The following is a 24,262-nucleotide window of genomic DNA, read 5'->3' as shown; positions in this document are numbered from 1 at the left end:
TCTGCCAGAAGAACCTGGTGGAAGCTGCAGAGCCTTTTCTGACCCAGTCTGGGAGGTCTCATGGTGTCACTTCCTCCACCTCCTACTGGTACAAATGTCATGTGGTCCAATCCAGGTTCATGGGGAGAGGAGTTGTTCCCCTGCTGATGTGGAGCGGCCATACACACATGGCATCACAACACATGGAATGGAGATTACTGCGGCCGTGTTTGAAAACCCAATCGCCATGTCCCTTGTGGACATGACATCTATCTCTAAAGTCCCTGGCTGGTGACACTTGCCATGTTTTCTTGGTCTCGTCAGTCACAGTTCTGCATGGTTGCAGCCACTTGATCCTTACAGTTAGATAGGAAACTGTTAAGTCAACATTTATATTTTAAATGTTGATTTTTTGAATTTAATTTTCTTAGGTAATTTTATTATCCATAAGTGTAGATTCAAATCACTATACTTTTTGTCCTATTTATGTCTCCACCTGGGGCAATTTTATTCTGGAAGACACATATTCCGAATGTGAGAATGAGTAAATACAGTAGAACTAGGAAGGAGATTATCATCTAGAACAAAGGAACGGGGCCAGATGTCATGAGCCTCGGACACAGGCTTGCTGTTCCCTGCAGAAACGACACAGCTGCCGTCTCTGCTACGCGGCCAGCCCAGCCCCCTCCACCAAAGTAGCTGCACTGTGGGTCAGGCCCAGTCCAGCCACCTTCGCAGTCCCTTCTGGGAGCATGTGGACAATTCGGGACCACTTCCTGCCACTGAAAGCACGCGATAGCACCCGACGGCTGACAGTGCCATCCTCGCCTACTTTCAAATCCCACCTCTCAGCCACTTCTAAACCATTGATTAAAACTTGAATATTTTCAACTTTTACATTTAGCTACCGTGTTTCCCTGAAAATAAGACCTAGCTGGACAATCAGCTCTAATGTGTCTTTTGGAGCAAAAATTAACATAAAACCTGGTCTTATTTTACTATAATAGAAGACCCAGTCTTATATAACATAAGTCCGGATCTTATATAATGTAATATAATATAACATAACATAACATAATATAGCATAATATAATATAATATAATATAATATAATATAATATAATATAATATAATATAATATAATAGTAGGTATAATATAATACGATATAATATAATATAATATAATACAATACCTGGTCTTATTTTACTATAAGATCCAGTATAATATAATATAACATAACATAACATAACATAACATAACATAACATAACATAACATAACATAATATAATACCTGGTCTTATTTTACTATAATATAAGATCCAGTATAATATAATATAATATAATATAATATAATATAATATAATATAATATAATATAATATAATAATCAGGTCTTATGTGAATTTTTGCTCCAAAAGACGCATTAGAACTGATTGTCCGGTTATGTCTTATTTTCGGGGAAACACAGTATTACATATGTTTTTTAATGTTACGTACGTATACAGATTATAAATCATTATGTACAGACTAGCAATCATTTTTATATGATGTACATCAGAAGCTTCTCTTTACTCGTCCCTGTGTACCCAGCAGTTAAGATGTAGTGGTGCAGTCTTCTCAGGCTAGTTGGCTCCATTGCTCCCCAAATGTGTCCCCATTTCTAGATGCAGTGACCTTCTACTCAGGACATGTCACAAATTGACTCGATTTTGCCAATGAGCTAGGGATCTCCCTACCTCTCGATTGAGTCCATGAGACAAGATGGCCATTTGTATCAGGGAACTCAAAACATATTTCAGTGAATCTATCATGAATATGCAGGAAAATCTGGAAAATTGAATCATTTGCTCTCCCTCTCCACGGTTTACACGTTAGCACAGTGCTTTTTGAAAGAGTGACTATCAAGCCTACTTTACATCCAGAGTGATAGTACACAGGCCAGAAAAATCCCGGCTAACCCCCTTCCCCTTCCTGAAACAATAACAGACTGTTGTAGAAGAGGATTCGTCTGCAGTATTTAACTAGGACTTGCACTAATTGCTTTTATCGAGTCCTTGGAGCTTTGGGAACCAAGACTCCAGAACCGTTTCTGAAAACCTCTCCTCCTATTCCAGGCAATATGATATTTCTCAAGGGTGTTGATTTAACAACAAAACCCGTGCACAGGCAAGGATGAGGTTGTGGGTGAAGTTATGAAATCCACGTCATGGAGAAATCAATAGAACTTACTATTCCACAGGAATTTTCTGAACATATAAATGATGCATAGGACATTTAGCCCTTGACTTACAAACTTTAACATGAAAGAACATGCAGAAACGGTGTTGACTCTTTCTTGAGGTAAATCTTCGCAGGTGAATGAATCTATGCCTTACTCTGGCAGCACTGTAAAAAAAAGACTTCCTTTCCCCTTGTTTTCAATATCTTAGTTGACTTACAGTTTATTTTCAGAAAGCGTGTAACATCTTCTGAATGGCATGCTCCCATCAAGTACAATTGTGAAATACAGGCCAATAAACACCAAGCTTCTACTGCAACTTGCTATCGAGAGGTTAAGAGAAAAAGGAAGGTTACAGAAAGAGTCACTGGAATTGGACTATTTTTTAAAAAATGTTCTCTCTCTTTTTCTCTAAGGGCACCACTTTTTGTAAATAGTTGTTAAGTTGTATTGTTCTGAAGAGTTTGTGTCTATATGAAAAGAAAAAGTCGGTCAGTACCTGAAATCCACAAACTCTGTATTTCTGGCTTGTAGTTTTTCCCCAGCACTTTGTGATGCTATGAATACCGCTGCTCTTAGGGGCGCTGCTATCATCATTATCATCATTACTTCCTTTTATTAGACAGCAAGTCAATGTTGTGACATTTAATTTAAAACCCTAAAACTCTGAAAGTATACTTAATTATTCTCATCATGCTGAATTCATTCCCCAAAGTAAATAAAGTGTTCTTAAAAAGCAATTGTACACAACAGAAAGTAAAATTTAAAAAAATAAAATAAAGAATGGAGCAAAATGCATTTGATAAGAGCAGGTGCATTCGTAGCCTTGTTTATATACTGCTGACAGGTGGAGGATGAAATTTGCATGTTGTGTTCACTGACCTTGAGGCACCTGGGATGGGGAAACAAGACCTGGACCATACACAGAACAGGATTTCTGCAACGTCCACAGTAGAATCTCCCTGTGGAGGGAGGAAGCTTTAAGGCAATCGTTAGCTGCAAAATTGGCTGTTGTGAAAAGGAGAGATTATCCAGGCTTGTGACGACCAAAGTAAATGCTGATACAAGGAAATCCAGACAGCCACTGAGTCCTAAAATTAAGTCTAGAAGAGCTTCATTAGTTCCTAATAAGATGTAATGGAACCGAACATTACCCATACACATTAATGGAGTGAAGTGTGAGGGTTGAAGGAGGGTGGCCAAATATGTGTAGGCGTAGATGCTGGGAACTGGCAATTGCTACATTTAGAGACTCAAAGGAAAGGCATTATAAAAAGGATTCTGAAATATTTGAAGTCGCACAAGTCAAGGTTGACAAGTCTGTCAACAGATTTAGAGAAGAACATGGTGACAAGGCCGCTGAAGTTTAAAAATTGTTCAAAACCCTCTTTGATAGAATTTGCAATGATGTGGAAATTTTCTACCTATACTATTGGAGCACGAAACTCTCTAAAGTCAAATTTTTGCATTGCAATTGAGCAAATACATATTTACTACTATCTACCAAATATGAGACCACGTGAGCTATAGATTTCATACTGAAATAGCGAGATCCTGTTCTCCCTTTGTTTTTATACTTTTCACACTGTGTTCCGTGTCTGTTTTCTATAGATAACTGATCTCAAAGTGGGAGCCCGCATGTATCACACCTTTATCTCTCCCTCTTTCTCTGGTTTGCACAAAGTAGGTGTTAGTAAACGCCTATTACATAAGAGACTGAACAAACAATACTTGTAAAAATCCATTAACATTGAAACAGTTATAGAGGCTGCACATGCGCATTTTCGACTTAAGAAAAAGTGTCCCTGTGTGTCACACTCCAGATACTGCTGTTGGGAGTCGCAGCCTGTTGACTGTAATGTGACATGGGACAGGAGGGTGTGGGTAGAGAGAGCATGCAGGCCACGGGGTCCCCGCTCTCTGCCACCAGGACTCCTGTGACCCCCGACACATGCCCCAATCCCTGGCCAAGCGGAATTAGAGCTTGTCATTGCAGTAGGCGCTTTCCCACAACGCGTGGCCCTTCTATATGTGCATCCTTCCCCCAGTGAAACCTCTTCTCACTCTATTTCCCTTCACGTGGCCAAGAACCATCTGCTCCTTGGGTTTCCACTTAGAAGTAACATTCTCTAGGAAGCCACCTTTAAAGGCCCGCCCCCAGAACTGGGCCGAGCACCCTTCAATGTCTCTGTAGCTCCCTATGCCTGTACTGTTGGTCTTCTTAGTCACCCTGAAAGCAATTTCCTGCTTCCCGATGTGTCTCTTCCCCCAGCTTGTAAGCTCCATAACAGCACATTATATTTTGATCTTAAGCATATTTCCAGAAAGAAACACAGCATCTGACACTCTTGGGGTAGACCCTCACTGCTTATTCTTCTCCCGCCTCAGACTGAAGACTCCCGCTATTCTCCGATCCAGCCCCTCTGCCAGCCAAGGCAGGGTATGTGACCCAGTCCTACCAAGGCGTTTGTAGCCTAAGGCGGGAATTCATGTGTTCATGATAAGTATCAAAAAGACAAAAACACCTCTTCTAGATGGGACAGCATCCTGTCTGCACGTGGTACCCAGAATGCTGCATCTCTCTTGGAACCAGACCAAAGATGATGCATGAATGTTACAGAGACAGGACAAACACCTGAGCATTTAAACACATTGCTGACTTCTGTCCTAATTCTAATACCACCTTGTTTCAGGACGATTGATGACATCAGTATTGGTGGAGCCCCTGACCGACTCCCCACAGCACCCATTGAAACCGACCAGAGTCCAGAACCCAGCCCAGCACACACCCTGGGGCTGTGAGAACAGACTCAACATCAGTTACACTGGTGCCAAGCCAAGGACGGTACCCGCTGACTTGGCCGTGGTGTGAATCCATCCACCATGCACGGCTTCCTCAGAACTGCTCCCAAAGCCTCAGGCACTTGTCAAGCTCCCACATTTCATCAAAACCTAGTGAACCCCAATGATTTACCACGCCCAGAATGTGGTGGCCTGTCACTGTGCCGGGGTGATTACACGGCCTAAGGTAAAGCTGAGTAATGAACCTCAGAACATATATCAAGTTCATACCATGACTTTGCTTCTAAAATCTCACAGTGTAAGTTACATAAATTGATATTTTGTGAACTTTGAGTTTGATGTCAATATGCTAAATTCTATGGGTCTATCAAAGTTGGGCATGAGGAATACTACTAACAAGTGACACATATTTCCAGATGGAGGCAATAATCTAAGCATAAGGAACGTTCTAGGGAAGTAAGTGACATAAAGTCTCCTTTTGGGGGTATGTCCATGCGGAGACTAGAAAACCCAGCTGGCAGATAGAAGGCAGAGAAGTTTTCCAGCCTGTAAGAAAAGCCAACTGAAGGATATCCAACATGCCATTCAAGTATAATGTTCTTTGGGCTTATGACAAACCCAGAGAAGGATGTCACTGGGGCAGGGGGAAGGTGTGGAATGTTGTAGAAAGTCTTCATGGAGGAGGAGATCTCGAATCACACCAGAAAGTGGGAGTGTAGAGGACAATGAGGGTACAGAGGTTTGTGCCTGTGGATGTCAGTGTCATCTGGTTTCCACGCCCATCACTCTGTACGCACCTGATTGCACCGATCTACCTGTTCAGACAGGTGTCCTCTCCTTCCCTCACTGGCCCATCTGCTTCCTCCTCTAATTGAATATTTAGTCACAAAAGACGACCTTCCCAGGTAAAGGAGATCAACTTTTGATCAGGAATAAAGAACCTTAAAATAAACACTTGAAGGAAAAACACAAATAGTCTTCTGACTGATTATCTGCCATCGTCATGTACCAGAAGTTGTGACGGGGCAATGGCAAATGTGATAGAAGCAAATCAATGTTCAATAACAGGATAGGTGCTGGGACAGGTAGGGCAGGATTCTAAGCCACTATGTCCTTGGTGAGCTGAAAAGTACAATGGTTTCAGGACTGAGACTGATTGGACCATACTGGGGTTGAAAGGTCATGTGACAGGTTGAGAAGACACACGAAGTCATTTTTGTGCAGCTTAGATGGCTGTGTGACCCGACACGTTTGGGCATCAGTTACCTTATATCCCTGACCACCACCACAAGAACCAAAGGAGGTGACAGAGCTGGGACATCTGTAAATGACCAAGTGCCAAACGGTGTCTGGTAATATGATGCTCACAATATAAGTCAGAACGTGCCTGAGTATAGTTCTGACCTGGAACGCAGCAGGGAGTCCTAAGGTCCATGAAAAGCGCTTCACAACTTCAGTGTGTCATGAGAGCACCTACTACTGACATTACTACCCCAAGAAGAGATTTACATCTGGGAAGACATTCCTGAGCAGTCACTAGCCCTCTGCGCCTGACAGTTGGAATTTGATGTGTTGCTGTCACACAGACACTGTCTCAACATCGACTCCAAAAATGCACTTTTAAATTTAGTATTCCAAAAGATCACTGAAGCTACTGATGGAAAAACCACCTTTATTTAGAAAATGTGCTGAAAAAAAGGCATGTGGAAACACTTACCTGTCAGAGCTGAGGACTGGTTCTCCAGTATTACCGTGGGCAGCAGCCCAGGCTGTCACAGGACTTGGTGACAACCTAGCGCCTGGTAATTGTGGGACACTGCCACTTAGAACATCAAATCCTGAATCCCAATGATGACATAATCTGACTTTTCTGACAATCTAAGGCTATGTGGAAAATGAACTATAAAATGTAGTCAAAATGCCATGCATTTGAATAACACTTTCGAGTTTGAAAAGACGCATTTTCACCACTGCTTATTCATTTATTCAAGACGCACCAATTGAATACCTTACAGCTGCTATGGAATTCAAAACTGAAAAGTAGTGGCCAAGAAAGACAAAATCCTCGCCCTCGAGGGGCTCACTTACCTTCTAGTGGGGGGTTGGAAGACAGCCATCCCAGGAGCTCTGGACGGTACAATCAGACTTTTTTCTCACGTCAGCCGTGGTCCTGAAACAGGGAGGAGCAGCCGTCAGCAAGGCTGTTAGGTACTCAGGTGTTTGCCTGTCTGTCACATTAACACATCAGTCTCTGGTCGATAGCAAGGGCATCAGGTTCAATTCCAAGTAAAATGACATGCCATGGAAGGACTGTAAACAGGAGCGTGAAGTGAATTCATTCAAAATTTAAAAGCAGCATGTTAGCATAGCATTTTCATAATTTGTATTCTAATCAAAACTGCAGGAGGAAAGTCACTACTGCCTCCATTCAATACACGAGGAAACTGAGGCTCAGAGGGTCATGATTTGTCCATGGAAATTCAAGGAGGCAGAGAGAGAGAGCATTGAACCTGAGATCTTCTTGCTCATTTCTCTCCTCCTTCAAGTCTGCCTGTAACCAAGTTATGTGCCACAAAATCAAATGTCAAGTAAGAGCATTTTCTTTAAGTGCCCACATATCTAACGTATCTCTAATTATACTTGTGGAATTAGGTTGAGCCGATGATAAATGAAAGCAAGTTCGAAAATGCACTTAAAGATTTACTCTAAAAGAAGAATTAAGGAAATGGTTTGAAATAAAAAGATTTAACCTGATTGACTGAAATAAGTTGCATGTGACCAGGCTACCAAGGCTCTATTTAAACATTCCCTTTAAATCATTTATTTCCATTTCTTTCTGTAGATATGAAATAATCTGCCTGGAATATCCCCCAGCTCAGCCTGCAGCCTCCTTTGCTGGGCTGACTGCTGCTCAAGGTCAGCCATGCCCTCTTCAAGGTCACTCCATGCCACATACCCCTCTTGCTCTTCATCTGGCCTTCCACATGTCCCACAGTACCTACCATGAAGAAAAAAGGCAGCAACTATTTGTATAATCAATGCCATTGCTCTAAACGCAATACAAACACAAGAATATAAGCAGTTCACATGTTCAGACAGAAAGTGCTAGGGTATTGTCCAGAAAGAAAGAAACAATTGAGGAAATAAAAATAAGGAAAGCAGGTCCTGAAGCACCTTAAGAATTTAATAAATCTTACTATTAAGAAAAAAAGAACCCTTTATTTCTGGTGGTATCAATGTCTAGATACCTTGACCATCCTATCTCTAAAATCAACTAAAACCATTGGATAAAAGTAAGAAAATCTATTTAATTACCCTTAATGTTCTGTCAAGAAATTCAGGAATAGTCAGAACCCTAATACAGAGAAAGTGTGACTTCACAGAGGTAGGCAGAGCATGGAAACCAAGTTTTCCTCTGAAGATATTCACAGAGCAGGATACATAGAAACTTTGGGTTTGGCAGCCTGCCACTTGTGGAGCCAGGAAACAAACCAAGGTTTGCTCAAGGGTGAGCGCAAAATAGCAAATCTCTCTGCAAATAAACCCAGGCTCTGGAAGTCTATGAGGAGACTATAGGGACAGTGGTGTATCTTGAATCTTGGAAGATTAAAGGGTTGAAAGAGAACCCAAAAGATCCATACGGCTCCATAACCCCTGCTGAATCTTTATCAGTAGGCAAACCCTTCCCTCAAAGAAAACACCAGGCCCAGACCGTTTACAGAAAGTTCTATCAAATATTCAAGGACCGAATGCATCTTGCATAAACCATTTCAAGGTGTAGAAAAAGGGTATCCATGAATGTGTTCCGGCTCAGCTTACAATATGACATTGACAGGCTCAGTGCAAGAAGCAAAAATGACAGGCCAACCTCACTTGTGGACACTGACAAAAATACCCGAAGCAATATTACGAACCAAGTCCAAAAACTTGGTATAAAAGGATAAAACAGTAGAAACGTTTTAATAGAAAAAAATATCTAGACAAATCAATCAATTATATCACGTGAACATATAAGAGGAGTTAAACCCCATGATGATCTCATTAGACACAGAAAATTTATTTGAGAAAATTCAACATCCATTCAGAAGAAAAATTTATAGAAAACTGGAAAAGGAAAAAAATGGCTCATTAACAAAATATATAGCACTTTTAATGCTTAACAATTAAATTTTTATGATCAGGAACAAGTCAAGAATCTCGTGTAATAGCAATTCTAGCAAACCTTGTCCTGAAGGACCCTGTCAGTGCAGTGAGGAAGAAATATATATATATATATTATATAATATGTAACATATATAATATATATAAATATTTAAAATAAAAATGATTATTTCCATATATAGATTGCTAAAATTAATTAGGACGGAGCTCTAAGTTGGAATCAAAATCACTATACAAAATCTGTACATACATAAGAGTTAGGAAATGTAATAAGAAAAAGTTATCAATTACATTCACATCAAAATGATTCTTCATTACTTCACATAGATCTTAAAAATAATCAAGAATTTTTTGTGGAGAAAATTGTAAAGCTGTGATGAACAAATACATTAAAAGACGATAAGTTAAAAGGAGAATTATCTCCGACAACGGGATTTCAAGACTCATTGTCATGAAGACGTCCACTCCATAAAACTCTTCATAAAACTCTTCAGCTTCTTCTTGGAGAGACTGACTGCAATTCACTAGCGCTCACAGAGACAATTTGGGGTGAAACATGACAAGCTCTGCGGAGTAGCACCGATGCCACATTGACACAGCATCTGAACCATTCCCAGCAGCTTCAGGACAATCCCAGTGACAGCCACGCTGACCACCCTGTGAAGACCTCAGCCCCGCGTCACCCCCCACAGCGGGCACTCCCAGTACCTCTGACCTCACTGCGGTTGGTCTGCTTTTTCCATTGCAATTGTTATCTTCTAATGGGTTGTCGTGAGCCAAAAACCAAGTTGCATTAGAGAACACATGACATAACTCCATGTTTCTAAATTCAATACGGTTAAAACCAAAAGCATATGGTCTCAGTACTTATGTAGTAACATACTGACAACAGCAAGGTATTGATGACCACCACACTCAGGAAAATCCCTCTGCGTACGAGGGAAGGAGGATTCTGTATATTAAGAATAAGGGCAAAAGTAATTATTTTTCTTAATTAGGGGTAAGTATATGAATGGCAGTTATATAATTGTTACTTATTCTTTATATGTAATCTAATTTTTAAATTGTACAGAGACACTAAAAAAAAAAAAGAAAAAAGAAACTATAGCTTTAAATGGCTGCTATAAATCAAATTCTGGAGTACGAGCATTCCTATCTCCTATTTTATGTAGTCCAGGTACCAAAAGCCGTGTGCTATTATTGTCCCCATTTTACATGTTCTCCAGCTCATGTGTCCCCAGCCCTGGAACAAGCCCCCTGTTCTGATTGTCCAGGCGCAAGGCTGGTGTTCCCTGGGAGCCCTGTCTGGGCTACACCCAACATATGAACAGACAGAGTACACAGTTCAATTTGTATTGAAAACACAACAGTAAAAGCACACAAGGACCATGGTTCTTCAGACTGTTCATGATCTTTACACGGAAACCTATTCAATGGTTAAAAATAAGACAACAGGCTCAAAATGGAGTCACTTACGCTAAGCCCAGGTCACCAAACCGAGACTTAACTACAGTGTCAGTTCTCCCAGGAATGGAGTCTTCAGTCAGTGAGTCAGGAATCACCTGAGCAGCACGAGGGAGGCAATGGCCCTACAGACACCTGCCCTCCCCTACAGGTAACTCTGTCGTAACCAACGGGCTTCTTTACCAGTACAGCTCCCTCTTCCTGCTCCCTTCCACCTGTAAGTCTTTCATTGTGTGCGGCTCCTCCGAGCTCCTTTCTATTTGCTTCATTGGATGCTGCCCAATTCGAATCGATTTTTGCTCAAATACAAACTCTTACAATTTTTCATATGCTTCAACTTATCTTTTAACACCTATCGAAGACGCATAATTGAGGGGAGACAGAAAGGAACTTTCAGCACCCAGTTTTTTAAAAAACGTCGCTAGATGGCCAATTTAATTCATCCACAAAGAGGGAAGCAATCAGCCTTTCTTCTCTAGAGTGACATTATCAAGAGATGTGTCAAGGGCCCAGGAAAGAAAATAAATGTACCTGCAACAGAGATGTAGCATGTTGAAAGATTTAACAAACAAGGAGAATCATCACCTTTGAATACACACTATTCAAAGCAGTTAGCAGAACTTGTTTTTCTCAATTGTACCTTTAAGCAAATTTGCTTTAGAACTACTGAATGCCACATTCTCATCACAAAATTATAGTCTTGTGTTCATTCATTTGTTCTTCCCCTCGGTGAATGTGTAGTCATGGTCTGTGGGGTTTAGAAGACATTTGCATCTCACTGCAGAGGAAGTGCTTTTTTGGAACTAATTACCCTATTTGTCAACAACTCAGGAAGCATGACCTTAAAATATTACTTTTCAGTCAACGTTTCCGAAACCCCATATGCCAATAAAAAAAAAAAACTTCAGAAAAGCCTGTGCTTTTCAATGCAGTATTTTAACCATCCTGAATGACGCTATTTATAATGAAGGGAGGGACTGAGTGGGACATGGCAGCAATCTAAGAGACGGCTTCCTCCTACTCGCTCAGGTAAAATGAGTCAGCCAGCCAGGCGGTCTTTGTTTCACTTGAGCAATCGTGACTGTCGTGGGAAGGACACTCAAGTTCGAATCAGAATACCTGGAATTTAAATCAAGGTCTCTCCCTTACTAGCTTGGAAAATTACCCAGAACTTCCATTTCCATACTTGTACGTAGAAGATGAAAATATCTACTTGATAAAGTTTACTAAGACTTAGGTGACATATTTCACCTGAGTGCCTGCTGAAATCAAGAAGATATACAGGAAATATAAGGTATTACCAGAGCAAGATAGTGGTTGAGACGGGCGGCAGAAAAAACACTAAAAGTCATCACCTCTGATGTATACGATGGTCAAGAAACTGTCAACACAATGAAAACAAAAGCTGAAGTGAATAAAACATGGGTCTATCAAGAAACTCTATTTCTTCGGGTAAATTCTCAGAAGTGGAATAGCTAGATCATATGGTGATTCTATTTTTAATTTTTTGAGGAAACGTCATGCTGTTTTCCACAGTGGCTGTACCAATTTGCAATCTCACCAACAGTGCACAAGGGTTCCCTTTTCTCCACATCCCTGCCAACACTGTTGTCTGTTGATTTATTGATAATATTCATCTGACAGCTGTGAGGTGACATCTCATTGTGGTTTTTATTTGCATTTCCCTAATGATTCGTGACATTGAGCATCTTTTCATATGTCTATTGGCCATCTGTATGTCCTCTTTGGAGAAATGTCTATTCAGGTCCTCTGCCCACTTTTTAATTGCATTGTTTTTTATGTGTTTTTTTTTATTTTGATGTCAAGTTGTATGAGTGAGTTCTTTATAAATTTTGGATATTAACAAAATAAATCCAAAACACTAATTGGAAAAGATACATAGATATAGATATAGATATAGATATAGATATAGATATAGATATAGATATAGATATATAGATACCCCTGTTCACTGCAGCATTATTTACAATAGCCAAGATATGGAAGCAACCTAAGTGCCTCCATTAATAGATGATTGGATAAAGAAGAGGTGGTTCATATATACAATGGAATACTACTCAGCCATAAGAAAGAATGAAATCTTACCATTTGCGACAACATGGATGGACCTAAAGGGTATTATGCTAAGTGAAATAATTCAGACAGAGAATGACAAATACCATATGATCTCACTTATATGTGGAATCTACAGAACAAAATAAACAAACAGAAACACCTTCAGATATACACAAAACAAAGTGAGGGTTGCCAGATGGGAGAGGGTTGGGGGAGACTGAGTGAAAAAGGGGAAGCAATTAAGAAATACAAATTGATAGTTAGGAAATAGTCAGGTGGATGTAAGTACAGCACAGGGAATACAGTCAATGATACTGTAATAACTGTGCATACAGTGCCAGGTGGGTACTAGACTTACGGGGGGGGAAGGGGGTCACTTCATAAATTATATAATGCTGTACACCTGAAGCTAATATAAAATAATATTAAATGTCAACTATAATAGAAAATTAAAAAAGTAAAAGTAAATCACAGCTTTAAAAAAAAAAAGGAAACTGCAGCCTTGCTCAGTTACAGACGTGGTGGATTTGCAACGGCATCACAGGCACCCACTGCCAACTTTGCACAGGAGAAACAGCAGGCAAACTGGGCATTATCCTAAGGAAGATGAAACAAATGCCTAGCTCGCCAAGCCAAATTCAGGTGTTTTGGACTGTGGCTGCAGTGGTGTGGTAGCTTAGAGATTATTTCACACTCAGTCTCCAGAGAGAATACGGATACTATGCCAGTTTGAGTCCAGAGACAAATGCACACTTTTAAAAGTTATGAATAATTGAAAATCTCTGGACTTTGCATCGGCAGTGAGAACTGACCTCATCCAGTAGCTCCCTGCAGGTGGCAAGCCCCACTGAACTCAGAGAGGGCAAAGGCAGGCAGCTGGCAAGCTGAGGGCTATGTCTTGTACCACAGACTCAGGTTCTGAGGGAAAACAAGCTGACCGCTCTATATGGCCAGGTGATGAGAAGAAAATTAACTGTTTTTAAAGGAAAATGTGTCTTGTGTCTTTACCTGCAGTTCTAAGAATCACACAAAAGAGATTCTGTGTATATTTTACTCAGTTTCTCCCAATATTAACATTTTGTCAAACACTATGGTATAACATCCCAATCGAGATATTTATACTGGTAACACTCACCCAAACGTATTCAGATTTCCCCAGTTTTACCTGTCCTCATGGTGACTGTGTGCGTTTAGCTCTATTCAATGTCAGCACCTGTGTAGGCTCTCGTATCCATGACCAGAGTCAAGATACAGAACTTTCTATCACCCCAAGGATCCCTCCTGTGGCCTTTTTATAACCACACCCACCACTCATCCTCAGTCTAAGCCCAGGCAACCACTAATTTCACCACCATTTCTACAATTCTGTGATTTCAAGAATGTTATTGAAATGGAATCATTGGGTTTTCTTCCCGTAGTATGATTACCTGGAGATTTATCCAGGTTGTTGTAAATATCAAGTTCATTCCCATTTATGGCTGAATAGTCTCCCATGGTACGCATGCACCACAGTTTGCTTAACCATTCACCTGCTGAAGGACCCTGGGTTGGGTCCAGTCCCTGGCTACTACAAATAAAACTGCTATTAACGTTTCGTATAGCGTCACATATACATAAATTTCAATTAGTCTGGAGTAAATGCCTAAGAGTGTAATTTTGCTGAGTCATACGGTGAATGTATGTTTAGTTTTTTAAGACACTGACAAACTTTTCCAGAGTGGCTATCCCATTCTACAGTCTCACGAGTAGTGTATGAGAGATCCAGTTTCTTCTCATCCTCACCAGCATTTGGTATTGTCACTATTTCTTTCTTAAGTTTAGCCATTCTGATAAACGTTTAGTGATATCTCATTGGAATATTAATTTGCATTTCTCTGATGGCAAAGAATATTAAAATACTTTCCTGTGCTTAGATTCTGTGTGTAAATCCTCTTCAGTGGAATGACTTCATGACTTTTGCCTATTTCGTAAGTGAAAGTTTAATATTTTATTCTTAAGAGTTGAGAGTTATTCAAATGTTCTAGATAGCAGTCCTTTGTCAGAAGCATGATTTGCAAATACTTCCTTCTCATCTGTAGCTTTTCTTTGCATCTTATTTACATAAATTTTCATAGATAAACACTTTTTAATTTTGATGACGTCCAATTTGTCAAGTATTCTTTTGATGAATGTTCATTTTGATAGCAAGTCTATGAGCTCTGTGCCTAAACCTAGATATCAGATTTTGTATTCCTTTTTCCCCAAAAGTTTTATAGTTTTGTTCTACATTTCCCTTCATGGTCTATTTTGGGTTAATTTTTATATGATATGAGTTTTTGGTTCAGGTTCACTTTTTTGCCTATGGACATCCAATTGCGGCAGCACCACTTGCTAAAAAAGCTCTCCTTCCCCCAGGGAACTGGAATTTTCCATATGTCAAAAATCAGTTGAGCATATTTTTGTGGGTCTATTTCTGGGTTCTCTTTCCTATAGCATGAATCTAAATGACTGTCTTTCAGCCAGTGCCATACTGTCCTGGTTATTATCATTGTAGTAGATCTGAAAATGGTGTGGAGTCTCTCACTCTATTCTCCTTTGCCAAGATCGTTTTAACTTTACTAGGGTATAAGCTTGTCTATATCTACAAAATACTTTGCTGGGATTTTTGATGGGAGTTGCATTAAAACTATAGATCATTTTGGGGACAACTGATGTCTTTACTATGTTGATCACTTTGGGGGAAAATTGGCAGATTTGCTAGGTTGAGTCCTCCAATCCATGAACATAGTATGTGTTTCCAGTTCTTTGGGTATTGTTTGATCTCTGTCATCAGCTTCTTGCAACTTTCATCATACAGATTTTTCACATGTATTGTTATGTATCTAGGTATTTCACTTTTGTTGAGTTGGTTGTAAATGGTATTGTGGGGTTTTTTTAATAGAGATATAATTGACACACAACATTATATGAGATAAAAATTTCAGAACATAGAAAGAGGAAAAAGCCTTCCTAAACATTTTATGAGAATATGGGTGAGTCCCTTCTGTAACAAATCCAAACTGTGCTTTCCTTAAACAAATGATATGTCTGTTACCTTGTTCTAAATACTTATTTTTTATCAAATGTCTTTATTATGCTTCTGTATTGTTTTAGCATGCAAATCTATATATTTTCTCAAAAAATATTTAGAAATGCCAAGTTGCAACAAATGAAACAATTTTTTCTTCAAAAATAAGCTCTTTCTATATCTTCTTTCTGGAACTAATAACCTCTGGTATCTATAATCATTTCAGGATTCCTCAACACAAGATTACTATTATTTACAGTCACTTCTCACCTTACGTGGAGATTAAATTTTAAGAAAGCTGATTGTAAATAACTGTTTAAAAAAAATGTTGACAGAGGTGTGAAAATTGAAGAACTGTGGTAGGCAGAATCCTAAGATCCACCCACCCCAAGATTGTGGACCCTGGTATGCATACTTTCCTAGTTATTCAATCACTCACATGGGTATGCTATGGAGAGATTTTATAGACTAATCAAGGTCTTAAATCAATTTACCTTAAGATATAGGGAGATAATACAAATGGCCCTAACTGAATCACAAACTGGTTATTTGATGAATAGAAGTTATTCAACTAATTGGTTATATGGAAGCAGATAATGTTCACATAGTTCAGTAAAAAGAAGAAAAATTTTAGGTAGGTGAGTAAAATCTGCTGATATGACATAATAAGACCTACAGTTCTCAAGAATAGCCATTATGTGAAATTCTAGATCTTTATATGCCCAAAATTAACAAGAGAGAGAAAGAGAGAGAAGCACTGAGAATTTTTACGACTTTTAATATCATAGTGTATCTCTAAGTGCCATAAGAGAAAACCCAGAGTCTAATTCTTGGTGTACCTAGTGCCATATGCTACTGTTTATAAGAATTATTTTAATAATTTCCAGTTATTTAGTACCTAGTACATGCCAAGAGCCCATAAACACAAGTCAACCAATTTTCGTGGAAGATCGGACCATGTCTGCTGCCTCTCATCCTTGTCTAATCCTCATTTTTCTTCTCATTGGGGGCTAGCTGTCACCCTCATCACAGCACTGTGATAACTCTGGCAGCAATTAGCACTGGTATCCATATTATGAAATGGAAGGCACAGTTTTCTCTCACAGTGCCCCTTGGCTGCATCTGATACTGATGTCTTTCTGAAACGCTCTTGCATTCCGGGTTCCTGGTCTCCTCCTAGCCGGTGTCTACTCCTTGGTGTCCTTTGTAGGCTCTTTGAAGGTTCTTGGTCCTTTGTCGGTGGTGTTTCTGAGAGCCTTTGCTTCCTCTCTACTGCCTCTCTCCATGCCAGACTCCATGGAGGATCAATGTTCATCTTCGGGTTTCAACCTGTTTGCTGGTGGAGGCCTATGAGGTGACCAGGTCTGTCTCCTCCAGCTACTGTTGGTTAAATTTGCAATCCCCTCTGTGCTCCTCATCCTTCCCCTCCTAAAGTTACACCTGAAAGGAACTCAGTATCACCATTAGGAATAATTGCAGAGCCTTTATGACGATCATTACACCTCAGCGATCCTTTGCTTTTCTTACTTCCACGCACTTGACCATGTTCTAGCCACAGCAGGGCCTGCTGAAAAGTCCGACCTCGAGGAGAATGGGATTGACATCAATGAAAAATGAATTGAGAATCACAAATACCTTGAATAGAAAATTACTTTGTTTCCCAACGTGGACAAAAAAAGCTTAATGGTCTCTGAAAACACCAAATAAAGAGGGAAATAATTGGCTTCATCTTGTTGAGGGTAGTGATCTCTGAAATTAGATCTAATAAAACAGAGGAATCAGCTGGTTTTGCCATCATCATCATGTCGGAAATTAACAAAAGAATACTGACAAAGAAATGGAACACTCAGAACATATGGAAGCCAACATTTTTATTTCAGGCATAAATAGTCTTTATACATTCATTGATTAATATTAATAACATCATTTTAATGAAATTAATATCTGCGAACTACCTATCACATTGAACTGCTGATTAATTATAGCAAGAGCCAGAGAACACAAGGATTTATCATCATGCGAATAATAAAAATGAGAAAAAAAATGTTGATAAATGTTGTCTTAATGGCTGCAATTATATCCTATGACAATGAATAGGTTTAATTATAGTGAACTTGGGATAAGTAAATTATTTGCAATATCACATTCCAATTGTCAGTCTGCTCAAAAGTAAATCAATTTACTATTGACACTGACAAGGAAGAAATGCTTTGTTTATACTACTTGAAACAGTATCTTTGAAACTTTAATATCAGCAGTTAATACAGTTAGCAAATAATGAAAATGAAAACTGGAAGAAATGACAGGCAATTTCCAAAACAAAAAAGGCAAAATACCTTCCAAATCTCTATAGGTTGCCTAGAAAAATTGCTCAGCTCCTCACACAGGTTTACTATCTCATTGACTAAACCTAACGTTCTTTCACCAAGCAACAGAAGTGCAGATTACATTATGTTCATTTGTTTTACACCCTAGTTTTCCAAACAAGCTTAAAAGCAATCTCTGGGAAGGAAGTCTGTCTTCTCGTTATTTTTATAGCCAAACCATATTCACTGCAATCATATCTAGCTCAACGCTTCAGGCATAGAATAGTTCACTCACTAGTAAAAACCGAAATTAGACTTTGCTTTGTATTTTGTGAGTTTTATATTCAGAAAGACCTCCTGAGTTTAGCTCAAATAAAGCCTTAAACATTTTAATGAGAGCAAATTAGTTTTACAAGTGCACATACAGATTGAACATAAAATCAACTGTCTTTGGGGACATCATTTCCACAGACATATAATTAATTATAGCCATGAAATACAAAATAAATAATGCACATTCACATTTTTCACATTTGGAAATGAAAGTGCAGACATATTTGATTCATTTTACCTGACAGCCCACAACCATCCAAATCAAACATACGCCTTTTTATTACAGAGCAATCAAGTCCCTAATTAGGACTGGCGTTTCACCCATCATCTTCCTATCATTACCTCTGCAGCTTGTGATTTTGACAGCCTGAAAAAAAGCTGCATGGGAAAAAAATAACAGGGTTCAAAATGACTATTTTTTTTTTTTAAGAAATGTGGTAGAAGTATTATTAAACCAAAAAGTTCTAAAAAATTACATAAATTTCATCTTTTCTTATGGCCGCATAATATTCCATTGTGTATATGTACCACATCTTTTTTATCTAATCATCTATCAAAGGACACTTTTGTTGTTTCCATGTCTTGGCCACCGTAAATAATGCTGCAGTGAACATCGGAGCACATACATCTTTACGGAGAAATGTTTTCAGATTTTATGGGTTGATACTCAGAAGAGGGATTGCTGGACCATACGGTAATTCTATACTTAATTTTTTGAGGAACCTCCACACACTGCCTTCCACCGCGGCTGCACAAATCTGCCATAAGAAAAGATGAAATGCTGCCTTTTGCAACAATATGGATGGATCTTGAGATTATTATGCTTAGTGAAATAAGTCAGACAGAAAAAGTCGAGAACCATATGACTTCACTTATATGTGGTATATAAAACTGCAAGCAACAAAGGAACAAGACAAACAAAGAAACGAAAACTCATAGACACAGACAGTATGAGGTTACCAGAGGGTAAGGGGGAACGGCGGTGGTAGAAGAAGGAAAAGGGGGTCAAAATATGATGATGGAAGGGGAACTGACTCTGGGTGGTGAGCACACAATGTGATATATAGATGATGTATTATAGAATTGTATCCTTGAAACCTATTGTGGGGACAGAGCCAGGAGTGCAGTTTCCAGGCTCTCGACCTCACGTGGAAAGGTGCTGGCTCAGGTAGTAAATGGCCATCAACTGTGATTGGATGGCCATCAGCTGTGGCTAGTTGGCCGTCAGCTGTAACCAGTGAGCCACTGGCCACTAATATAACTGCTGTGGCTACGCTAGCAGAAAATGGGTGCTAGCAAGAAGATGGTGGCTGAGCTGGCAAGTGCGGATTGCAGTTAGGATGGTGGGTTGCAGACAGTGTGGATCCAGCCTCCAGTGAGAATATAGTGCCGCCAACGAGAATATACTAGTATGACTCCCCTATCTATGGCTCCGTGGGTGTTCCATTTTGGCCTCACCATGTCCTGCATTCTTATGTGGGGAGTGGGACCAGAGACTCCACCTGCCACCCCGCATGACACCTATGTAATTTTACTAACCAAGGTCACCCCAATAAATTTAATTTTAAAAAAAGAATCAAGCAGAGATTCATATATATATATATATATATATATATATATATATATATATATATGTAAATTTCAAAGGACAAACATATATGGTTAACCACAGATAATTAGAATTTTTTAAGGAGGGAAATTTGCACTTCTTAACCCAAACATAATGGCCACAGCCAGCAATCTGCTTTAACTATTATTTTATGAAATAACTTCCCAACCTCTGTTTTCCAAGATTAGCCCTCTCTTCTAAACTTTGCCCTGGACTTTCAATCACCTTCTGAATATCTTATGTGTTTCTTTGACACCTGAAACTCAGCATGCCAAAACTGAAATCATCCCGCGCTTGATTCTAGAAATGGCCCTACCTTACTCCCACACACCTACTCTTGAAACTAGACCCAGCTGTAGCCCATGCCCTCAGGAGCCAACCTGAGGGTGTTCACCTCTGCAGTAGTGCTCTGTTTGCCCTCCTCTGCCTACGTCCACTGGCTGCCCCGTTACCTGTCCTGATTATCTGTTCTCTGGACGGCCAATGGATGCTTAACCACGGAAGATGGAGATAAGGCTCCCCCATCCCACCCGAGGCCAACTCAGTGGAAACACAGTCCGTGAGGCTATCCTTCACTTAATACTGCTGGTTCTTCCCTGTGCCTGAGGAAGGGCTTTCAACAACTGTCTTGTGCATGGAAAAGTAAGCTCAGAGAAATTTAATGAAAAGTAAAGGAGGGGGTTATATATTTTAGAAGCCCATTGTGACAAACATAAATAGTCCACTCTTTTACAGACCTTGGAAGGCCTTAATGTGACAATGAACACTGGCGGTTGCCTAGAAGGAAGAAATAGGGCTCAGTGTTTCCTAAACTTTCCTTGACCAAGAAATTCTTTTTCAAGTAGACTTGCTAGTGTTCAGATCTCAAGTGGACTTACTAGTGTTTCGAGGAAGACAATTTGATAGGTTGGCTTATAAGATTTACTGTAAACTCCTTAATTTAAAATTTTTCTCTTGAGTCATATAGAACTTGATATTGGTCTAGAAGAAAGGAAGGGAAGGGTTTTGACAAATTCAGGGGAAAGAGCATTCCAGAGACAAAAGGAAGGGTTTAGACACAGAGAAGTTTGCTTTTTCTAAGGAAGTATTGTCAGCAACGGTATTCATTCACTACCTTGTACCTGACTTTTAGATTGCAGATGTTCTTTTAGTCACAAAAAATCAGAATAGGACTTTGGAGGAAGAGAAGGACCAGTTCTTCCCAACTCAACCATGTATTGTCCCTTTTTGGTAGTTCTCCACCACTGGGTCAAGCAAAACTTTAATAATTCAAGTAAATCCAGGATTTTAGCATCGGGACACCTTAGAAACTTATTTCATGACATGAAATACAAATATATTGATGCTGCTACTTTGACACAGCCATGATGAAAGGATCACATCAAAATATACAATGAAGTTTTACAACCCAGCACCATGCACCACTGGCATCCCTTCCCCTCCACCTCTGATTCTGACCCAAATTTGATCCCACCTCTAGCAGGGTGGTTGGTGGACGTCAGGTATGGCTGGGCCTGTTTCCCACACTCATGGAAACAGAGGGTAGAATGGTGGTTACCAGGGAAATGGAGAGCTTTTGTTTAACAGTATGTATAACATTTCTGCCACACAAGATGAATAAGGTCTAGAGGTCTGCCAATGATACCGTGGCTGTCGTTAACAGCGCGTATCGTGCACTCGACATTTTGTGAAGAGCGTTGAGCTCATGTTACATGTGCTTATCCAAATAAAATTTAAAAGCTGAAATAACTTTTGTATTTAGTCAAATTCAAAATGGCTCTATAGCCACATGACCGAGTCACATGCAGCAAATTAACTGTTTCAAAGCAGTGGCTTCAAAATGTCAGATACTTGTAGTGCTTTGAGCTCTCCTATGTCCTAGGTCAATCACGGTAGCTAAAATTTAAAGCCTGTCACTCATCAGGCACTATAGTTAACTGTGTATATATTATCCCATCGAATCTTCTCAATGACTTCATTTTACAAGGGCGGACAGGAGCAGAGAGCAGCTGCAGAATTTGCCTGAGGTCTTGTACTTAGGAATGGCGGAGTTAATCCTGAACCTGACCGTGGGACTCCAGAGCTCATGCCCTCACCAAGTACAGACACCATTTTCTGTCTGTTTCCTGTGAAAGACGCACGAATCTCTCCGCAGATCTGAGCCCAATCTTCCTTTAAGAAAATAAGGCTTATTTTGCCCCCACAAGACATCATTTATAAATGTTCTCGGGGTGATACCAATGCAGAGATTAGTAACAAATAAAAATGTAACCAGATGTAGTAAGGAACTGCCAGCCTTGGGGACATGGCTGTACTTCAGCACCATCCCCCCCAGATCAGTGTACACATGCAGCGAGCTGAGCAAGGATGATGTCTGTGCTGAATGTCTGCACACCACTCCCACCTATCATTGCTCCTGCAACGTCCTAAGAAGCAGAAATGTCAGACTTCATTCCCATAGCAGCTGATTAGTTCTACCTCTGGAAAAACAGAAATAGACTCAATATTTTTTCTCTAACAGAGAGAATCACTTGATGCAACCATTCTGAGTGCCCTTTATCTCTCTTTGTGTTTCTACTGGACAGTTGCTGTACATCATGGTCTCAAACTTGTTACCTTGGATTTAATTAGAGCAGGAGGAACACTTAAAGCAAAGAGGAATCAGCTAGGACTACAGGGGGAAATTGCCCACCATGTAGGACACACAAATTCTGAGAAACTCTTAAGGTCAAGTGTAGCCTTCAGAATGAGAAAAGACCTCTAATTTCAATGATGTGGTCTGCAGTGGTTTCATTCTGTGGTGTGTATGTGGGAGGGCAACTAACGTAGGGTCCTGTCTCACCTGACTCTAGCTCTGTGACATTCTGGGAAACTACTGAGGGGACACTTCTCAGTAAAGACCGCCAAGCCAGGAAAAGCCAACCTAAAACTCCAAGAGAGGCAAATAACAGGTTTGCCTGCATAGCAGATACATATTGCATATGCAGAATGGTCTCCTTACTCTTAAATATTTGGAAAATTAAGTAGTTCAAAACTAGAGAAACATTTGTGTAAGAGATGAGAGGTGGTTGATGAAGTTTTGCGGTCGTGTTAGAGTTCTCCCCTGGTCTTTCTTATCTGCCTACGGGGACAGGGCTGCTTCGGTAGATCACAGCCATTTCCTGATGCCTGCTGGTGTTTGCATATTGGCTAAGAGTCGTCTGTGAAGAAAACACTGTAACCAAAGACAGGGCTGTGTGAACACTCCACAGTGCACCAAAGGGTTCTATTCAGTCAGCAGCTCTAATAAGGGTGTGGTGAGTCAGGCAAGGGCTGGCACTTGTGACTGTGGAGTGTCTGCACGTGTAACCTTGCTTATGAAAATGCCCAGATCTCCTTTTGATCAGGAGGTGAGGGAGCATCCATGGTGTCATTTAGCTCCAATTAAGGCCTTTGGCAAAATGCTAGACATTAGCACACAGAGCACTTATGAGCAAGATGGGATGGACGATTTCCTCTGAGCTGTGTGTAGTTTTGAATTCCCGATTATCTTTATCATTCTCTCTAACCCTTTAGAAGCGTCATTACTTTAGAGCCTTTTAGTAGTGCCTGGAATCCAAGGCGAAATGTGTTTCTCAGGCCACGTGCAGTCTTACATCAGACATGCTGTTGTTGGAGGGTAGGCATCACCATTACACCGGTCTATTCACACCACGAGAGTTAAGGTTGATCTGTGGCTTCCATGTAAAAAAAAAAACAAAACAAAAAAAAAACCCACACCCAAACGTTGCTGTCTTAGTCTATTCAGGATGCCGTGACACAACTCCATCGCTGGGTGCTTATAAACAGAAGAAATGTTTATCCTACAGTTCCCAAGGCTGGGGTTCTGGGATCAGGGTGCCAGCATGGCTGAGTCCCAGCTAGAACCTTCTTCCAGACTGCAGACTACCAGCTTCCTGTTGTATCCTCCCCTGGCTGAGAGCAGAGGGAGGAGCCAAGCTCTCCCCTGACTGTTACAAAGGTGCTAATTCCATTCACCAGGGCTCCATCCTCATGACGTCATCTAATCCTAAACTACCTCTCAAAGACCCCACGTCCTAACACCTTCACATTGGGCAACAGGGTCTCAACAGATGAGTTGGTGATGGACATAAACGTTCAGCCCAGAAGAACCATACATCGTGCTGCTCAACTATCAATGGACTCACAGTCGTTTTTAAGATCTGGGATTGCTGGATGTAATTGCGGGAGACATTCAGATACTTAAAACAGCTATTTCATTATTGGG

General features: G+C 40.1%; 1 long non-coding RNA gene across 2 annotated transcripts in view; it reads right to left on the bottom strand.

The window, feature by feature from the left end:
* LOC141573125 (uncharacterized) overlaps nucleotides 1-24,262 on the bottom strand; it is a 521,122-nt gene that overhangs the window by 343,162 nt on the left and 153,698 nt on the right. For both annotated transcript variants that reach the window (XR_012498699.1, XR_012498700.1), the window contains one exon: nucleotides 7,089-7,170. This is a non-coding gene — a long non-coding RNA (uncharacterized LOC141573125). The remainder of the gene's footprint in view (nucleotides 1-7,088; nucleotides 7,171-24,262) is intronic.

Source organism: Rhinolophus sinicus, linkage group LG09 (genome assembly GCF_036562045.2).
Source record: "Rhinolophus sinicus isolate RSC01 linkage group LG09, ASM3656204v1, whole genome shotgun sequence".
Taxonomy (NCBI): domain Eukaryota; kingdom Metazoa; phylum Chordata; class Mammalia; order Chiroptera; family Rhinolophidae; genus Rhinolophus; species Rhinolophus sinicus.
The sequence above is the reverse complement of the archived record's forward strand: the minus strand, read 5'-3'. Positions and strand labels throughout refer to the sequence as shown.